This window comes from Mobula birostris, chromosome 1, assembly GCF_030028105.1.
Source record: "Mobula birostris isolate sMobBir1 chromosome 1, sMobBir1.hap1, whole genome shotgun sequence".
Classification (NCBI taxonomy): domain Eukaryota; kingdom Metazoa; phylum Chordata; class Chondrichthyes; order Myliobatiformes; family Myliobatidae; genus Mobula; species Mobula birostris.
Genome location: NC_092370.1, coordinates 46,295,697 through 46,305,273, shown reverse-complemented (window position 1 = coordinate 46,305,273; position 9,577 = coordinate 46,295,697). Strand labels below are relative to the sequence as shown.

Below are 9,577 nucleotides of genomic sequence, written 5' to 3'. Positions count from 1 at the left end.
TGTGTGGATGCTGTGTGAGCCGTTCCCCTGTTACAAATCAGTGCCATGAAATAACTGACAGTACACCATATGCAATTAAACAATTTAGCTTTATAATTCTTAATTTGAGTAAAGGGTTAGTAAAGTAAAACAAAAAGAAAAAGGCCCATTTTAAATGAAACAGTCTAATGTGCACAAGTTGGAGCTCACGGTTTTGGTTCCGTTGGTCCTCCATCGATTTCCCCGGCCTTTGTCAACTCCCGGCCCCACTCCATGTCCACTTTTTTCTGGCATCTATGACCTCTCCATTCTAGCATCTTCTCTCCTCATCTTCTGCCGAACAAAATACCCAGATCACCTCAGTCTTAGGCACACAACAAGAAAGAAACACTCCCTTCATTGGACAGCGCACATTCCAAAGCCCATTATCTCTAGCCGTAACCCAAACACTGCTGCTACCGAAAAACCACCACATTAGCAGTGAAACCTTTCCCAGCTTGTATTTCATAATGCTCGCCTGCTCAAAATGGATAACATTCTGGCTGCTACAGTTTGAATAGTCGCAGAAATTTGCTCTAGTGAACTTGTTTTTGCATATTACTGGAGCCACCAAGAACAATATTAGATTTTCAATCAAAAGTTATTTGATTACTTGAATCTAAATTCTCCAGCAATTTTAGTGGAATTCAGTGTATGTTATTGAATCAATAATCCTCGAGAAACTTGTGTAATAATTAAATTCTGCTTGTAAACTTGCATAATATGCAGAAAATAGAGGCACATCTTGAGAAGCATCGTGTGTTTCCATGCTTTGTGGTGAAAGCAGCAAGATTCTTGTTTGAGCATGCTAATGATCCTCGATCTGATTGTGGGTGGCAGCAGAGCATTAGGTCAACATATTGCTCTGTTGTGCACAAGGTGTGGTCTAGATTCAAAATCTAGATAGGTCTTGTTACTTGGTATCCAGTTTTTTTTTGTAAAGATTGCTCTAACACAGAAGGCCAGAATTATTGCTGAAAGCACATTAATCATTATTAAGTGCAAAGATCTGAGAATGGTCATAGAAAAACTGTACACAGAAGGAATAGATATCCTTCTGGGTATAACACACCTCTATAATCAAACGTGGTACCTATAAAACAAAGAGATTACAGTCCATAACACAGAGCAAAATTTGCACTTACCACAGAGCTGTGTACTTGAACTGTCTGCTGCACTTTACAAATGAAAGTAGTTTGCATTGAAATCTCTTGGATAAAATAACATCTGTGACATCGTGCATTAGCGATAGACAAGCCCAGAATGAAGCCATTGTATAGAAGTGAACAGCCATCTTCCTCTTACACACACCTATAATAGCAGTTCATACTACGGCTCAAATCAAGAGTGTGGCATATCCTATTAAAGGCTTCCTTGCAACATTGTGGTTATCTTGTGCTTTGTTCCTCACACATAATTGCAGTGTACTTTGCACATGGTGCACACTGCAGCTACAGTGCATCAGGTAATGAGGTCAGTACCAAAAACTGGCTGCTTTATTGTGGATCTGTTGAACCTCTTGATTGTTGTTGGAACTGGACTCCTCCAAGTTCAAGTTTATTGGCATTCAACAGTTTGGGGGGGGTACTTCCATTGATCCTATTATAGTTATTATTCTATAGACTTATTGAGTATGCCAGTAAGAAAATAAATCGCAGGGTTATATATGGTGACATATATATACCTTGATGATAAAATTTAATTTTAACTTTGAACTTTGAACGATAAACAACATTCCTCCAGACCAAGATAAACACCACAGTACATACAACTCACACATAGTAATATTACCACAAATAACTTACAAATAATAAAATATATTCCAGAAGACTGACTCTTAGCATAGGGTAATTTAAAAGGTAAATGGTGTAACATTACCAGCGCTTCATACGTTATGAGATCTGGGTGGTGGCAGGGAGTTGAGTAGTCTCATGGCCTGGGGGTAGAAGCTGCTTCCCATCCTAATAGTCTTTATCCTAATGCTATGGTACCTCCTGCCTGATGGCAGGGGGTCAAGGAAATTGTAGGATGAATGAGAGAAATCCTTGACCATGTTAAGGTTGCTGCATTGCTCCTGATAAATATCTCAGATGGGTGGAAGAGAGACCTCAATTGTCCTTTCAGCAGTTCTCACACTCCTTAGTAGGGGCTTGCAGCTCAGATGCCTTGCAATCCAGGCAAGTGTATTGCATTATGTTCACAACTTATGCTCTGTAGTGGGGAAACAGTTTTGAGATATCAGGAGGGGAGTCATTTGTCACATGATATAATACTTAAATGGCTGGGTCAGGTGAAATTCTGATGAATGCTGAGCCCTAGGATATTTATGGTGGATGAGTAGGCAATCATAATGATATTGAATATCAAGCAAAAGTTGTTAGACTTTCTTCTGTTAAAGATAGTTGCCCCTTATAGGACCTTGTCATAATGTTGTCTACACCTTACTGCATGTACTGTAACTATGGACTTCTTAATTTGCTGTAGGTTTGAAATGGAATGGAATATCATGTAATCTTCATCAAACACCCACATTTCTGATCTTATGATGAAAAGTAGATAATCCAATGTTTCTCAAGGCACCTTACATTCTAAGTGAAAGGACTCTGACGCATCTGTATATGAGATCAACGGTAATGGCAAGCACCTTAGACAAAATAACCAGAAGGATCACCTTGATCCCAGTCCACATTTTGCATTTCTGTCCACACCAGCCCTGCAGCTATATGGTTCCCATCATACAGCTTCTGACAACTCTGCCCACTTTTATGAAGTTCGGTGATCATCGGCGATGAATCAGCTGTAGCTGGTACAGGTAGGGTCCTTGCCTACCTCCAGGGTCACGTCAAATGCTCATGGAAAAAAGAAAAATAAGCAAAATTACTTAAACTTCCCTTTAAATGAAGGCTGTTATTAATCTGATGGGTCAAACATGAGGTGTTTCTGGCTGCTCTTATCAATAATTTACAGAACTCCATATACTGAGTAAGGTTGGCTAACCATACATCTGAAATCTCCAATACCAGCAATGACCTTGGGCACATATCTGAGCTCCAGTATATTACTTACTTCTTCAGTGCAGTGCATAAACCCAGAAATCTGGAACAAAATGATAAACTCAATCTAGCATTTCCTTCCAAATCCACAGGCTGGCCTTCGGTGTGCAACCACTCAGCCTTCTTCCACACCCAGGACACCACTCCCTGTAGAGGCACCAAGCAGAAAGAAGCCTACAAGAACCAAACTCCAGGCCACATGAAGCATCCCTCAGTAGAAATCAATCAGAAACAAACCTAGAAATACATGACGATTCTTCTAACTGTCACAGATGGACAAGCAGGGGAGCAATTCCTTCTCCTGAACATTCCATTCTCCTTTCATACTGAAGACATGCTGTCAGCCAACCTTATCTAACCTTTTCTTAAATGTTGAACTGAAACCCACATTTACCACTTCTGTTGTCAGCTAATCCCACACACTCTCCACTCTCAGAGTGAAGAAGTTTCCCCCTCATGTTTCCTTTAAGCTATAAAACCATAAGACATAGGAGCAGAATTAGGCTATTTGGCCCATTGAGTCTGCTCCACCATTCAATCATGGCTGATCCTTTTCTCCCCTCCTTAGCCCCATGCCCTGGCCTTCTCCCTGAGGCCAATCAAGAACTTATCAATTTATGCTTTAAATACACCCAACGACCTGGACTCCACAGCTGCCTGTGATAACAGATTCCACAATTTCACTGCCCTCTGGCTAAAGAGATTTCTCCACATCTCTGTTTTAAATGAATGCCCCTTTATCCTGAGGCTGTGCCCACTTGTCCTAGATTCCCCCATCATGGGAAACACCCTTTCTACATCTACTCTGTCTAGGCCTTTCAGCATTTAAAAGTTTCAATGAGATTCCACCCCCCCACCCCATCTTTCTAAATTCCAGTGAGTACAGGCCCAGAGCCATCAAGCATTCCTTATATGATAACCCTTTCATTCTCAGAGTTATCCTTATGAATCTCCTCCAAACCCTCTCCAATGCCAGCACACATCTTTTCTTAGGTAAGGAGACAAAAACAGTTTTCAAAACACAAGGTGAGTTTATAAGGCACTCACCAGTGCCTTATAAACCTTCAACATCACATCCCTGTTCTTGTATTCAAGACTTCTTTAAATGAGTACTAACACTGCATTTGCCTTCCTCACCACCGACTATCTGCAAGTTAACCTTTAGGGTACTCTGCACAAGGACTCTGTCCCTTTGCATCTCAGATATTTGGACTTTCTCCCCATTTAGATAATAGTCTGCACATTTATATCTACTACCAAAGTCCATGACCATGCATTTTCCAACATTGGATTTCATTTGCCACTTTCTTACCCATTCTCATAATCTGTCTGAGTCTTTCTGCAGCCTTCCTGCCCATCTACCAATCCTCATATCATCTGAAAACTTGGCAACAAAGCCATCTACTCCAACATCTAAATCATCGATAAACTGCATAAAAAGAAGTGGTCCCAACACCAACCCCTGTGGAACATAACTAGTCGGTGGCAGGCAACCAGAAAAGGATCTTTTTATTCCCACTCTCTGCTCCTACCAATCATCCAATGCTCTGACCATGTTAGTAACTTTCCTGTAATACCATGGGGTCTTACCTTGGTAAGCAGCCTCACGTGTGGCACCTTGTCAAAGGCCTTCTGAAAATCCAAATATAGAACATCCACTGCATCCCCTTTATCTATCCTACTTGTAATCTCCTGAAACAATTCCAACTGGTTGATTAGGCAACATTTTCCCTTAAAGAAACCATGTTGACTTTGTCCTATTCTTGTCCTGTGGCACCAAGTAGTCCATAACATCATCCTTAACAATTGACTCCAACATCTTCCCAACCACTGAGGTCAGTCTATCGGTCTCTAATTTCCTTTGTGCTTTCTCCCTCCTTTCTTAAAGAGTGGAGTGATAGTTGGAATTTTTCAGCTTTCCAGAACCATGCCAGAGACCAATGATTCTTGAAAGATCATTATTAATGCTCCCACATTATCTACCACTACTTCTTTCAGAACCCTGGAGTGCAGTTCATCTGGTCCAAGTGACTTATGTACCTTTAGGTCTTTCAGCTTTTTGAGCATCTTCTCCCTTGTAGTAGTAACTGCACCCACTTCTCTTCCCGCACACTCTTCAACACCTGTCACACTACTAGAGCCTTCCATGGTTAAGACTGATGCAAAATATTCACTTAGTTCATATTCCATCTCCTTGTCCCCCGTTATTATTTCTCTGGCCTCATTTTCTAGTGGTCCTATGTCCATTCTCATCTCTTATTTATTGAAAAAACTTTTTCTATCCACTTTGATATTGTTTGCTAGTTTGCTTTCATATTTCATCTTTTCCTTCCTAATGATTTTTAGTTGCTTTAAAAGCTTCCCAATCCTCTAACTTCCCACTAATTTTTGCTTTGTTGTATGCCCTTTCTTTTGCTTTTACATTAGCTTTGGCTTTTCTTGTCAGCCATTGTTATACTATTTTGCCATTTGAGTAATTGTTTGTTTTTGGAATACATCATCAGCATCTTATACAACTTCAACATAACATCCCAACTCCTATCATTTAATTTATGAAGGCCAATGTGCCAAAAGCTCTCTTTACAATCCTATCTGCACATGACACCACTTTCAAGAAATTATGGATCTGTATTCCCAGATTGCTCTCTCTGTTCTACCATATTCCTGAGAGCCCTACTGCTCAACGTACAAGTTTTACCCTGGTTTCTCCACCCAAAGTGCAACACCTCACACTTGTCTGCATTAAATTTCTCTGCTATTTTTCAGCCCACTATTCCAGCCAGTTTAGATCCCACTGCAGCCTTCCTCGTTGCCCATTGTAACCCCCTCACCGGGCTCGTATGTAACCTTGGCTCGTTAGCCAGCTCAGCTAACAGCCACGGAACTCAGCAGTGCAAAGGCCACCCTTCATAAACAATATATGTCTAGGGTCAGTATGATTTGTTGTTCAACCAAACAGGAACATTGTGATGTTCAGACTAAAGAAAACTCGAACCGAGTGAACTCGAACTGTCCATGCACAATTGTCGGTCAGCAAGAAATAACAAATCATACACCACATAAAATTATAAGGAAAGTATATTTACAAAGTTCAGCTTTATTGAACAGTTAGTAGGAGAAAGAAAAGGGCCCTTTACAGTTAAACCGGTCCAAGTTTGCACACAACTTTGGAGGTCACCCTGGAGTTGTCTTTTTACTCACGTGCTGGACCCACAGTCTGTGTGAAATCACACTCCACATTAAAAACTTCGCTCGAAATCCATCTCGAACAAACGGGCTCTCACCAGGTGGTATTGGTCCTTCCTCCTTGGAGCCATTCATCTGCACCAAGCACTTTGTGTTACAGAGACGGCATCCTCAGATATCTTTCCCCCCACCCCTCGGTCCTCTCACAGCTCCCGGCAAACAGGCCCCCTGAGCCAGCCTACTGTCCTTCAGAAAACTCCTCCCCACAATCCTGATTGGCTGACTCACATTCCTGAGTTGGACAACGTGTCCTTATCTTAGCCAAAGCTAAAACACAGGCGTAAATACATAGACCGCTTGATCAACTCTAAGAAAGCAGTTTCGGAGCATCCAGGGAACCCCAAATGATGTCTCCCTCACTGGGCTCATATGCAAACTTGGCTCGCTAGCCGGCTCTGCTAGCAGCCCCGGGACGCAGGAGTGAGAAGGCTACCTTTCGTAAACAATACACATGTAGGGTTGGTATGATTTGGGATTCAACCAAACAGAAACATCATGATATTCTGATTAAAGGAACCATGATTTCAGTGAATGCTGCATAAATACTGCCCATGCACCACATAAAATTATAAAGAAAGTATATTTACTTAGCAGCTTTATCAAACATTTATTAGGAAAAAGAAAAGGAAAAAAAAAGGCCCATTACAGTTAAACCAGGCTAAAGGTGCACAAAGGTGAAACTTATCCTGGAGTTGTCTTTTTACTCACGTGCTGGACCCACAGTCTGCATGAAAGCACACACCACATTCCAAACTTCACTTGAAATCCATCTCGAACAAACAGACTCTCTCTGTCTCGGGAGTATTGGCCTTTCCTCCTTGGAGCCATTCATCAGTACAAAGCACTTTGTGCAACAGGGACACTCCTTCCCATGGCATCCTCAGCTATCTTCCCCCCTGTCCTCTCCACAAAAAGACCTGTGAAACATACTGTCCATCACCAAAACTCTCTCCAGAACTTTCTCTCAATTCCACTATCCCGATTGGCTGACACAACACCCCTACGTGGAACAGCAGGGCTCTTATCCCTAGCCAAAACCAAAACATTTTACCAGCAGGACACACTGCTTTTGCAGAAAACTGCTGAAATGAAATACCTACAGCATAACAGCATGAATCTTACACCACTGTGCCCGCAATCTTGGTGTCATCTACAAATCTGCTGATCCAGTTCAAAGTTCAAAGTAAATTTAATATCAAAGTACATATATGTCACCATATACTATCCTGAGATTCATTTCCTTGTGGGCATTCACAGTAAACACAACACAGAAGAGGACTGTAAATGAACAGGTCGTTTGGTCCACAATGTTGTACCCAACCAATTAAATTAGTAATCAAATGGCAAACTAAACAAATCTCTTTTGCATCTATTTTACTCACATTCATGTGCCTTTCTAAATGTCTCTTAAAAGTTAATAGTATTTCTGCCCCTATCCCCGCCCCCAGGCAATGCATTCTAGGCACCCACCGCTCTTTGTGTAAATACATGCCCTCACATCTCCTTTGAAATTACCCCTTTTCACCTTAAACGCAGGCACTCTGGTATTAGACATTTCAACTGTGGGAAAAAGATATTGTCTATGTACTTTATTTATGCTATTCATAATCTTATAAACCTCTTATCAGGTTTAAACTGAGGTAACATATAACCTCTATGCAGTAAATTGCCACTACTATTTCTGCACTAGCATCTGCCAAAGTCCGAGAGGACATTTTGTTGGTCCTTAGGGATTTATCCACCTTAATTTGGCTCAAGACAGCAAACACCTCCTCCTCACTGCTGGTTTGCCTCAGTTCTGTAAATTGTCTTCTGAGTAAACACAGATGCAAAAATTCATCAAGATCTCCCCCATCTCTTTCATCTACATGCATACTGTAGATGACCACACTAATCTTCAAGAGAACCAATTTTCTCCCTTGAAATCTTTGCTCTTAATATACAGTATCAGTAGAAATTTTGGGATTCTCCTTCACTTTGTCTGCTAGAGCAACCTTATGTGCTCCAGCACGTGCTCCTGGTCTCCTTCTTAAGTGTTCTCTTCCATTTCTTATACTCCTCAAGTGCTTCAGTTGTTCCTACCTGCCATGCACCTCCTTCATCTTAACCAGGGCCTCAATATTCTCCAGAACCAAATTTCCCTAAATCTGCTATCCTTGCCTTTTATTCTGACAGGAATAGACAAATGTACTTTCAGAATTTCACTTTTGAACGCCTCCCACTTACCAAGCACGGCTTTCAGAAAACAACCTGTCTCAATCCACACCTACCAGATCTTTTCTGACTTTTAGCCTGTCTCCAATTTACAATCCCAACCCGAGGACCAGACTGATTCTTCTCCATAATTATCTTGACACTAATGGCATTGTGATCACTAGATGCAAAGCCTTCTGCTACACACACTTCTATCATCTGCCTTGTCTCATTCCCTAATAGGAGATCCAATATTGCACTCTCTCTAGTTGAGAAAAATTTCCTGAACACATTTGATAAACTCTATCCCATCCAGCCTTTTTATGGCATATGAGTTTCAGTCAATATAGTGGTGATAGAATGTTTGTGAACCATAGGAACATAGAAACATAGAAAACATACAGCACAATACAGGCCCTTCGGCCCACAAAGCTGTGCCGAACATATCCCTACCTTAGAACTACCTAGGCTTTACCCGTGGCCCTCTATTTTTCTAAGTTCCATGTACTCATCCAAGAGTCTCTTAAAAGACCCTATCGTTTCCGCCTCCACCACCGCCGGCAGCCCATTCCATGCAGTCACCACTCTCTGTGTAAAAAACTTACCCCTGACATCTCTCCTGTACCTACTTCCAAGAATTTTCTCTATTTCTGCATAAATATGACCTGAAATGTGATCAGTTCTCCAAGAAGACCTAAAACTAGATAAAGATAACCCAATTAATTAAATGACACAAAAAGCATTATACTTATTCATGTATTTATTTATTGAGAAAAATGATCTAATATTACATGTATTTTTGGGGAAAAGTATGAGAACCTTTGGTTTCAGTAACTGGTGTGACCCCCTTGTACAGTGATAACTTCAACCAAATGTTTCTGGTAACTGTTGATCAGTCCTGTACATCGGCTTGGAGGAATTATAAGCCATTCCTCCTGACAAAACTGCTTCAACTCTGGAATGTTGATGGCTTCCTTGCATGAAATGCTTGCTTCAGGTCCTTCCACAATATTCTATGGGATTAAGGTCAGGACTTTGACTCAGCCTTTCCAAAACATGAATTATCT

At 41.1% G+C, this 9,577-nt stretch overlaps 1 long non-coding RNA gene across 1 annotated transcript; it reads right to left on the bottom strand.

Moving 5' to 3' along the window:
* Positions 1 to 201: 201 nt before the first annotated feature.
* On the bottom strand, positions 202 to 6,450 carry LOC140197339 (uncharacterized). Its single transcript, XR_011885930.1, has 3 exons — positions 6,356 to 6,450; positions 2,690 to 2,867; positions 202 to 312 (listed from the first exon to the last, which is right to left on the bottom strand). It is a non-coding gene; the product is annotated as an uncharacterized lncRNA (long non-coding RNA).
* Between the last annotated feature and the right edge of the window lie 3,127 nt (positions 6,451 to 9,577).